The following is an 11329-nucleotide window of genomic DNA, read 5'->3' as shown; positions in this document are numbered from 1 at the left end:
CTTTTTAATGGTGTAATATGATACTGGACTGAAATATCAGTCTGTATATTATATTGTTGGGGGAAGATGTTCCACGGAGACTGCATCTGGCTTCACGGAATCCATCTGGAGGAGAACTGTAAAAGTGAAAACATGTTATAAAACTCTTCCAGACAGACAGATTTTTCTGTCCAATACATGTATATTATATATAACACTTGACATCCCTACAGGAGTTATATTTCTTATAAATTGTCTATATTCTTCATTTTTTCTATTCTTATAGTATATCTTATTTGTAAATTATATATTTATTTATGCTTTATACCTGGTGATCTCTGGTTTCAGTGGGGAATGAGTAATGATAGGTTGATATACAGGAGACTCTACCCAAGGGATTGTCATAATATAGTCTTCCTGTAGATATTAGATCACACCTCCCAACCGACAGCTTCCACTGGATTAGTCGTAGAGAATGGTACAATGTATGTCTCAATCAATCAACTCAAATGTTTTCAGCTATGGGAGAGACTACAGTGTTCCTTGTAGTTAGTTGAGTAAAGATAAAATATTAACATCACATAAGTGAGTACTATGCATGACTGGAAGCAGGGCCACCTACAGTTTGTAGAAGTGTGCTACTGAAAGTCATCCATTATAGTACAGTCAACCTTGCCTACAGTCGAATCTGGACTGAAGTAATAGCTTCAACTTAGAGAAAAATTTGACTTATGAGGGGTTACAATCAGCATAATATAAAGATGAGAGGACTTGAAAAGACCTTCAACTTAGGCTATTATTCAACTGATGCGAGGTTGATTTAAGTAAGGTTGACTTTGTTACAGTCATGCACTGTCAAGATTTAAGGCGTCCTACTTCCTCCAATAGTACCTGGCAATCATAGAATTGTTGACCTATACCCTGATAGAGTCACCAAGCTTAAAGCCCCCCCCCCCAAAAAAAAAAAAAAATAAAATAAAATAAAATAAATTAAAAAAATAAATAAATAAATAAAATAATAAATAAAATAATAATAATAAGTTAATTAAATGAAATTGATTAATTAGTAAAAAAATAGAAAAAAAAAACAAAGCTGCGATATAAATCAATTTGTTCTGCTAATAGACTTTGTGCCAGGCTCAAAATGTTGATTAACATGTGGTGACTGGCTCTCTTTCTGTTTATGACGTTTCTTTCTGGAAATAAAGTCGTGCAAAATTGATCATGATAGAGCTCTGATTCTGGAGTATTCTAGACTACAATCATTAGACAGTCAATGGTTGGTCATTTTGTGAGAGGTATGAAATAAACGGGTCAAGTTCATAATCATAAACAAAAAATATGTACACCCATCCTCTAGCAATGTAGTCTTCTGTTTGTATTTTGGACAACAGATTAGAAGTGCTCATATCCGTGCAATTTGTTATTCCCTGAGACAGAAATCGGCATTTATATTTGGGTTCATCCAGCTGTCATTATGCAGGGATAGATAATTAAAGATCAGGGTGAAAATGAATGCATGAATCTACAATTGCCCTGCTTGGAAGCCGTAGAGAAAGGGAGGAGGACTAAGAAATGGACTTTGATGAGTCAAAGTCAGTTTATTATCAAGGGAGGGAGGTTAAAACTGGTTGTTAGCCGATGTGAGAAGTGTATTTGTTCAGGGCAATTAACGATGACATTTCCAGTCACAATGCAAGGTAGTCCATTGATATGACAGGAAGAATATGTCAGCCATATTTTACACTAATGAGATGAGGTATATGTGTATATTAATACTGTACTAGGGTAATCATGCAAGGTGATGTTTCGTGACAAATTGTAAACTGCTTGTGTGTAAGTGATGCTTTGCTTTTGAACTGCCGCACCTCACATTTACCAAAACCTTTGATTGAATGTATTCATGTTAATTATATTATTTTGTCACTTCAGTATTTAGTGGTTTGGTGTGTGTTGGTTATTTTGCTTTGATGGCTGCTGGTACCTTTGTGCTTTTATTTGTATTATATGTTGAGCTGTTCAATAGAATTCCATGTATAAAATTAACATTAATTGCCTTATGTATTTCATTCAATGAAAACTGAATAGTGAACAAAGCAGAAGACCAGTGAAGAAGTATATCAATCTTGTATCAACAGCCATATATGACTGCTGCATACAACAAAGTGTATTGTGTTATATATATATATGCTGTCTTTTCTTCTATAACCACATGCAGTAGTAAATAATGGTAAAAAAAAATCTATCATTTTATCTCACATGCAAAACATATCAAAGTAGCCATACATCTGAGAACCTTTCCCATGTGTCATAAGTCCCGTGCTTTTCATCATCTGCCTTTTTGATAATTTCTGAATTATATCAGCAAGTCTTCTTTTACCTCCCAACCTCCAAGCATTTGTAACAGGCACTGAAAGTGAGCTGCTGTGTTGTCTTTGTTATTTATTCCCCCTTCTAATGTCCTGTCTATAAAACTGACCTTCATTCCAGACTCTGTGACATCTGACTCCACACATTGTTGAGGCACCCTGACCTGGTCTCACAGACTGGACAATCCTACCTACATGTATCTGATCTGCAACCGATGCGACCTTTCTCCGTGTGACCCCATCACTATGGTTACGGCTTCAACCAGAGGAAAAAGTTGCCCCTGTCAATTTCTTTGTCTTTTTTTGGAGGGGATGTGGGGGTGGGGGAGAGATGATAGCACAGATTTTTTTTATTTTTTAAAAAAAAACCCATAGAAATGAATTTCATTGCCAGATGGAAATACTGTATAAGTGAAAATTTTCATGTGAGTAATTTTTTGCATTCAATTGGGTGAAATGATTTTTGCACGTTTTTGATAGTAGAATCAAAGATATGACACAACACATTCCAAATCACAAGCAAAATATTTGCGCACTTTTATTTTTGCGCTACTTTCATCTTGAGTGAAAATTTCCACTTTTACAGTTGCTTTGCAGAGCTTAGCTTTATCACCTGCCTATTGCATGACATTAAACGTCATCTGCGCCTGGAGGAAATTGCAGAAATGCCATGCCTTGTGACCAAACATTTCACTACAACTTACAGGTAATGATGGCTTGAAGAATAGTGGACGGCAAGCTGTCTATTATTATCATGGATTATATTTCATGATATGCTCAGCTCGCAAAGGAAAGATCTATACCCATTGTGTATTGAAACGCTGCTGTGCCCTGTTGGGAATTGTGATATCACATAGGCGAAGGCTTAGCTGAATTTTTGATTGCAAAAGTTACATAGTTATCAAACATTTCACAATATGTGTGTTGATTGTAACCTTCATGTGATGTAATCTGTGCTACTTAGACAATGCAAAATCTTGTATTTGCTTGTATGAAGCTATTCTCCATTGTTTAAAAAAGTATTCACATCATGTTTCATGTAGACTCCATGTACAGTATATCTGTGGCCTTATACATGTAAGTAAAAATGTTTGTGAAAGGAAATTTGACTTATGTTAACACTCACAAACATGTTCATGCATACACACACAAACAAATAACAAATGATACTTTGAGACTGTGTGGGTAAATGCTGTGGACTTTAAGAATTATTCTTAAGTTTGTGCATTTAATACCGAGTGCAGGATTAGTTTGAAATAATTGCCAACATTGAATGAGACGCTTTTCATGCAGAGCACCCCGGACGACCTGGATGAGAATGAAGGGATGTCAACATACACGTACATTTACAGCCTTTTGAATGTGGCAAAAAGCAACACAGCTGACTGTGTGCTGTGCTATGTCAGTACTGATATACACACTTCTATAGTTTGAACCAATTAAGCACATGCATACATATTAAAACACACACAAACTAGTGATGACTGCTGTTGGTTTTCAAGTAAATGTAATGTTCAGACAACCTTGCCCTCAAAAGTAAGATCTTCTCAAATAGTAGCCTTTTGTCAAGGCCCTCTTGCTGTAATGGGCGAGCGAAGCGAGCCCAGCTGAGCACGCCAGCGCGATGGCCTTTTGAGATCTGCTTCACATATTATTATTCATGACATGCGAACCCTACTGAATATTCATATTAACGGGTTCTGGTTGACCAATGGAATGGTGCGCTCCCCACATCTTCAGCCTTTGTGTTGTCATGTCTGTTCGCATGCATCACTGACCACTGACTGGAGGTCTGTGGCGTGCATTCAAATTAGGTTCAAGCAGACAGACACGCTGGTTGGTCGACTTTTGCCCCTGAAATTGGGGAGCAAAAGTCAGTAATTCAAAGGGCTAACAAAAGGATGCGAAGCAGATCTCAAAAGGCCCTCGCGCAACCCCACTCAGCTGGGCTCTCTTCACCATACTGCGAGAGGGCCTCGACAAAAGATTACTCAAACAGCTACTCAAATATGCCAGCACTTCACCATATGAGCAGAAGTCATATTACAAATAGTTGACATGTTATTTGTATTTTTTTGAAGTCTTATGTTTTTGACCAATGCATGTACTTCTGCTTGAAATTTTTCTGTTTTGCACAATGACATGAAAACAAGGCATGTTTTCTGAGGGAAAATTGATAATTGCTAGTGTGTAGAATTTACTCTGCCCTATGCATTTAATCCCCCCTTTGAATGCCTTTAAATCCTTCAATTGTCCTTTCAGTTGGGGCAATATTCAGTATAAAGCTGTTGGTTAGAATGGAACGTATTGGTTCAATGTAGAAAATCTGTAATTGTCCACAATTTCTTTGGGTATTTTCATTAGCATGGCACTCTTGTGCTAGTATGCCTCTGTATGTGATGGCAAATATGTCTAGATATCTCTACTCTTGACTATAATGTATTGCATTCCAGCTTTGAAATTGAAGATATTTGAATTCTTCTGTCATATCAACTCAAGTACTGCTTTTGTGAATAAACTGAATTCTCATTCTGATTGTATAGATTTGTAGGCAATGTGATGAATGTTAAAAAAAAAAAAATCATGCTTTGCCTTTTTTGCTGCTATTCAGATCAGTACCTGTGTTATTGTGTCTGTCCCATTCAGTAAATGTATTCCAGAGTTTCCATCCACTTTTAGCATTATCAGTAGACCAGAAAGTCCATGAAAATACCACAATTTAGCTCCATGGGTAATGCAGAAATTACTGCAGAGCAATTTGTCAGTGTCTCATTCAATAACATATGAAATGTGTTCCTATGAATTATGTGTGTCTGTCATAAAAAGATTGTATGAAAGCAAGAAGCAGCTTAAAACTTAATCAGCAGGATTTTTTTTTTTTTTTTTTAAGTTTCATGGCGGGATTTAAAAAAAATTCATGTCAGTCACACGTCAAATGTATAAAAGTGTATTCAGGTATATTCAAAGTTATTTTTTTTGGTGAAAAAGAAACAAAAAATGTTATGAGAGAAAAGATAGGCAATGATATCTTGAGATTTTTATCGTGTTTGATAATGCCCTTGTGCCTCTAACCTTGATTTGAATCACCTTGTGTAATCTACCATGAAAAGTACATCAAAATATTTTGAAATGAAGCGCACAGAATGTTCATTCTGTATGTTTGATAATATATGATGTAGGTTGTGAATTTAGGATATATCAAACTCTTGAATATAAGCCTAAATGTTAGTCACCATTTTTATCTTTTTTTTTATTCATTACAGTCTTGCATGATTCGTAGTTAGGCAAAAATCATTCTTGTTCTCCAATTAGCCAGTAGGGAATTAGCGTTTTTCAAAATTTGGAGGAAAAGCCAATGATATTCTATTCATTCTGGTTTTTGGAAGGTCATGTTTATGGTAATTAATTCATGCCCAAACAGCCAAAGTAACAACTATTAAAGAGAGTATTTAGTGTAAATTGTTGTTGGTACGGTATTTTTACTATTGATAACTCATAAGCAAGGGTAAGACAACATGTTTCTGTTGATCAGTGTGAAATTTATAGTGCAGAATTTGAAGTCTACATTTCTTTCAAATGCATGGCTTGTTTCGACCATGTCAAAGCAGTAATCCACAATGTATGCTCCACAATGTATTCTTATACCACTTCAAGTTATTCAAGGAGTATTGATCTGTTGCTTGGTAACTTTACTATTTTGAAGTTTAGCACAACCAATATTTATTGTACAAGTATGTAGTCTGGTTTCTTGACAGTTCCTTGCAACCGCTGATATTAGATTATAATTATGCGAATATAGAACCATCTGTTGCTACAATAAATTCTACTGAAATTAGGAAATATATGAAGGGTTTGTTTGCAAAAACCGATAGGTCCATTCTTTAAGATTTTGAAGTACAGTCTCTTTCATAAAGTAAAAAATAATACCCTTTAAATGATATATTGGTCACTACTTATAAAGGTACATTTGTGAAGTTATGGTCAAAAGAAGCAAAAATTTTCTTATTATTCTCTTTATTTTTCTTGACCTTTAGTCACAAATATCTCCATTTCGCAAGTATGGACTTATCGGTTTTTGCGAACAAACTCTTCATATAGTGCTTAGTAAAAGCTGATCACTTTTTATTGAACATAATATTTTCTAACGGATGTCGCTTTTCTAGAAATTCTGTAGTTGACGTCAGCAAGGTATGTTTTCTATGATCTACTCATATAGTACTCAAGAAGGAATAATGCATTCATACATTCTAGATATACATTGCATTAGGAGCAAATTAGCTGGATATGTTAAACCTAATTAATCCATTGACCACACAGATACCTAGTTGGTTGTGTACAAAGTCTATTGGAATAGCAGTAACTGGTAGGGAAATAGTTAAACCAGCCACATGTTGTGCTGCATAATATGTGATAGTGCTATGTTGCACAACTTTTTGTCAAGTATATAAAAGGAGGGATATAGATGATATGGTTTCCTGATTATCAACCTACAGGCTACGGAAACCTGATGGATTACCCACAGGGTCTATGGGAACTTGAAAGGCTTGTGTGGAATTGGTTAAGTTAAATAGTGCAGACTTTTTACTTTAAGTATGCCCTTCACCCATCAAACTAGGTTAAAATACAAAGAACAGTCAACTCTACACAAGTAAAGGTGGCATTTCCAAGTTGAATTTTCCCTATGACATGTCTGACACCGACCTGATAGCTGACCAACACAAGTCGGATTCATCGGACTTTGATCCGATACACTTTGATGGGTGGTCAGAAGCAATAAATTTTGCTTCTGATGAGTGACCGATGAGAAAAAAATCTCTGTGGAATGGGGGTATTAGTGAAGTTAATGGGCCCTGTATCTTGGGAAGTGCATTATGCTGGAAGTGCAAAACATTATGAGAAATCATGCACAAAACTACCATTTTGTCAAGAGGTTTGAAAATGGTACAGATAAATTGATGCCATATGACACTATTGAGTAGAGCTTGAAGATCACCCAGATCAAGTCAACACATTGTTTTCAGGATGCCTTTCTTCAGCCTTCAACTGAACCATGATGTGTATTAATACCATGATGTATATTTGCTGTCTTTTTCAGTGAAGTTAGACTTTGCATAAATTTACCATAGAAACTGTGCTATGCATTTTCTAATGTTCAGAAAAACTTGTTTGTCTGGTACTAACCTTGTGAAACTTGTTTGTTTTCCTTAAGAAAGGAAGAAAGTAGCAGGCTTTTATCACTTTCAATTTATGAAATGGTGTATCATCTGCAGTGTAGAAAGTACTGTATGTGTATCAAACAGTAGTGTGTGTTTGATGCAAGAATTCCATACAAGTGTGTGGATGATACCTAAAGCCAGTATACCCCAGAATGGATTGGTGTGAAAAGTGACCGTGATTGAATCTTGAATGTCAGTTTGGCGTGATTTGATTGGCCCAAATAGTTATAGCCATCATAAATGTGTGCATTTTATCCCCGTGTGTAGATGTGTCATTCAACTATGCTTTGCTGTTAATGTGAGACTATTAGTACAGTACTCCATTTTCGTATTCTATATGAATTTAGTTTCTCTCAGAACCCTTTAAAGTTAGAGCGTACAACAGCAAAACAATGTCAAGTATCAGAACTATGTAATTGACCTTAGAGTTATACAGTTGAACATCTCTTATCCGGCCTCCCTTTATCCGGATCTCTCTATTATACGGACGCAATCTCGTGATTTCTTTTTAATAATTACGGGAGGAAAAGGGGATTCCCAACTCCTTGAGAACTCCTACACAAACACACATGAATTACATATACTTGGTACATTTCTTAATAATTATTAAGGTAAATCATCCCAAGAATTTATAAAAGAAAATGATTTCATTCTTGCAAACACGAACCTCTATTTTGGGGTCTGTTACTGAGTGTAACAATGAAAAGGTTGCAGTATACACATTAACTACATGTGGTACTACAATGGGCTACATCAGTACATGTGTATGTATTATGTACATGTATAAAGCATTGAGTCTCCCGTATCCGGCCAAATCCCTTATCCGGATGAGCCCTGGTCCCGACTTGTCCGGGTACGAGAGGTTCAACTGTATGTTTTATCACGTATCATCACTTGTACCTTGAGAATGTTGCAGCTTATGTATGGAAATTCCCAAAAGAGTCAACTCCATGTTCACCAAATGTCTCATTATGTGGTGTGGTCATCTTTGCAGTCAACGTTTCATGTAGCGTAAAACCAGAAACAACTGTGGCATGAAACTTCCGCATATTGCCGATTGTGAACAAATTCTGAGTGTATAACATATACTGGATTGTGTAAACAAAAACTTACAGCATGCATTTTTGCGAATCGTGGCTCCATGCAAAATTTGCCAGAGTTTCATGCACACAGAAATTTCTGGTTTAATAGATGTACCCACTGTTTGGGATTTTTCTTCTTGTGGCTGTGATTGAAGAATTTGCCCCAAAGGCAATGTTTAAAACAGTCTTCTTACACAGTAGATAAATATATGTCGTGTGCACATGTTCCTTTGACAAAATAAATCACATACTGTATATACTTTGAAATAGAAAAATGAAAGATTTGACAATTGGGATACAAATCATATATCATTTGATAGCCTGGAATTTGCAGATTAAGAAAAGAAAGAGATAAAAACAACCTGAGAGCATAGGGCTTTTGTGATGAACCAGGCACATTTTAGAAAGTTATGCCAGCAGAATTTAGGTGTCTGGTCATGATTCCGGACAGGACTGACCATACTGACAGGACATTGCATTAATTGACCGACTGATAGCGAGTTGGTCATAATTCATCTGTCACTTGGCTGGTTTTTCTCAAATTTTCCTCAAGCTGTTGTTTTGTTTTAATTCAAGGTAATGTCTATATAGGGAGAATTCTTCAATATTATATAAGCATTGAAATGAAGGTGCCATAGTGAATATATATTTTGATTTTGTGTAGTATTACAGTGAGGTGCAAGGTACGGTGCATGAAACATTTTGTATTCATCATGATAATGATCCTGTGGATAGCTTTTGTGGTTGTATTTGTTTTGTATGTGTGTTTGTTTACTTGTTTTGTTTATATGGTCATTAATGTACCTCCTGCTGCAGGGGTGTATCCAGGATTTTTTCTGGGGGGGTCGTAACCAAAATTTTTGGACCTTTACCTTTGCGAGGGAGCGGAGCGACCGAGCGGGGGGAGGGTGTGGGAGGGGGGTGTCCCCCCTTCCACGGTAGGGAGTTTTTGAATTCTATATCTTAAAATGGGGGAATTTGGTGCATACAAAAGTGACTTTTTCGGCATGGCAGTGCAGCTTAGAAATAAGGTAAATTATGGCATACTAAAACTAAGTTACGAAATTTACGAGGTTTTTGACAATTTGCTGGAACACCACCTGGTCACTTTTTTTTTCCTGTTGTAGGCCTATATAGAGTAAAAAGCCCTCAAAAAAATGTCTTTTACAAAAAGTGGACCTCTTGAAAATTTGGGGGGGTCGTACGACCCTCCCGACCCCCCCTTGCATACACCCATGTGCTGTACATTGTAATGATGACACCCATCCCCCTTCCATTTGAGTGGATGTTCATACTTTAGACAAATATTGTTATCCCCTATTCGCAGAATGAGACAAAACTAGATATTGAAATGTTTCAGAGTTTCCAAACAAAAAGAGACAAGGAAAGCTATGATTGAAGGCTCTATGGGCAGTTAGCCTTGTCCTTAATGTGAAGCCGTGAACAGAGAACAATGCTATTCAGTGTTCTTTTCGTAATACAATATATGTATATTTTTTTCCTCGTAAACTTAATGGTATGATATAGTGTTGTAATAAACTATCTTGTATTCAAGAGAAAAAATGTCTAGACTTTTTATTAAAGTCCAAGACTTCCAACACAGATGTGGGTATGTAGGACTACTGTATATGCATTGCAGGTGCCCCTATTTCCTTTCTGAAAATAGTCATTCTGTCAAATATTGGTGTATGAACATTTTTTTTTTTCTTCATAGACCGGAACTGTCACAATTATGTGTCATCTTTATTAGAGGTATGAAGTAAAAGGTAAACTTAAGATTCTTGACTTTGGGGTTTTTGGTAATGGTAGCATTCCTGAGGGATAATCATCCAAGCATGAGGGAGTTGTGTGTGGAAACACTGTTGGTGGTTTAGCATGGCTTTATCATATGTTGTTGATTTTGACTCATTCATCGTAAACAGAGAGCTGTTGTCTCCCGAAAGTTGTATTTTGTGGGCAAAGATTTCTGGTGTTTAAAAAGTTTTCTTTTTCTCTGCATAATTTCAAAGTTGGTTGACAGATTCTCTGTGCAGTGAGGAATTTCTGTATGTACTTGTTAATGGCCAAAAGAAAGCAAGAATCATGTGCCTGTTTGACTTCTTATGGTGTTCAAAACTTGTATTCAGTAGAACTATTCTGTAAATGTGTTGATAATGTGACCAACAGCTAAGCTGTGAGAAAATAATTACATTTTGGATTCTGAATCATTAGATCTTGTATATTCTAGGGCTTATGCGTGTATGTGTCTATCAAAGGGGGAGTAATGTCCACTTTTTACTTCTCAACAGTTTGAAATAAAGACACCACGTGTATTGTACAGTTTAGATACATTATACATGTACTATTTTTTTGTGAAGTAGAACTATAGAACTATTGCCGCATTTCCCGAGAAGTGACCAAAGTCTTTTTCCTGACTTCATATTTTTAATTGATCTTTTTGTACTTGTAACATAATTCTGAGAGTACTTTATCATGTTTACAAATATGGAGCTATATAACTGCAATAAAGTGTTAATTGGTGCATATTCTTGTGTTTGCACAATCATCACAATTTTTGTTTGGTTTTCAGTTACTTATTTGTGGTGTTATAGGATAAAGAAAAGTATTCTGAATAGTTTGTGTGTGTGTGTGTGTGTGTGTGTGTGTGTGTGTGTGTGTGTATGTGTGTGAGTGTGTGTGTATG

Source organism: Diadema antillarum, unplaced genomic scaffold (assembly GCF_040938485.1).
Source record: "Diadema antillarum isolate AM-2024a unplaced genomic scaffold, OU_Dant_1.0 scf00000032, whole genome shotgun sequence".
Lineage (NCBI taxonomy): Eukaryota > Metazoa > Echinodermata > Echinoidea > Diadematoida > Diadematidae > Diadema > Diadema antillarum.
The sequence above is the reverse complement of the archived record's forward strand: the minus strand, read 5'-3'. Positions refer to the sequence as shown.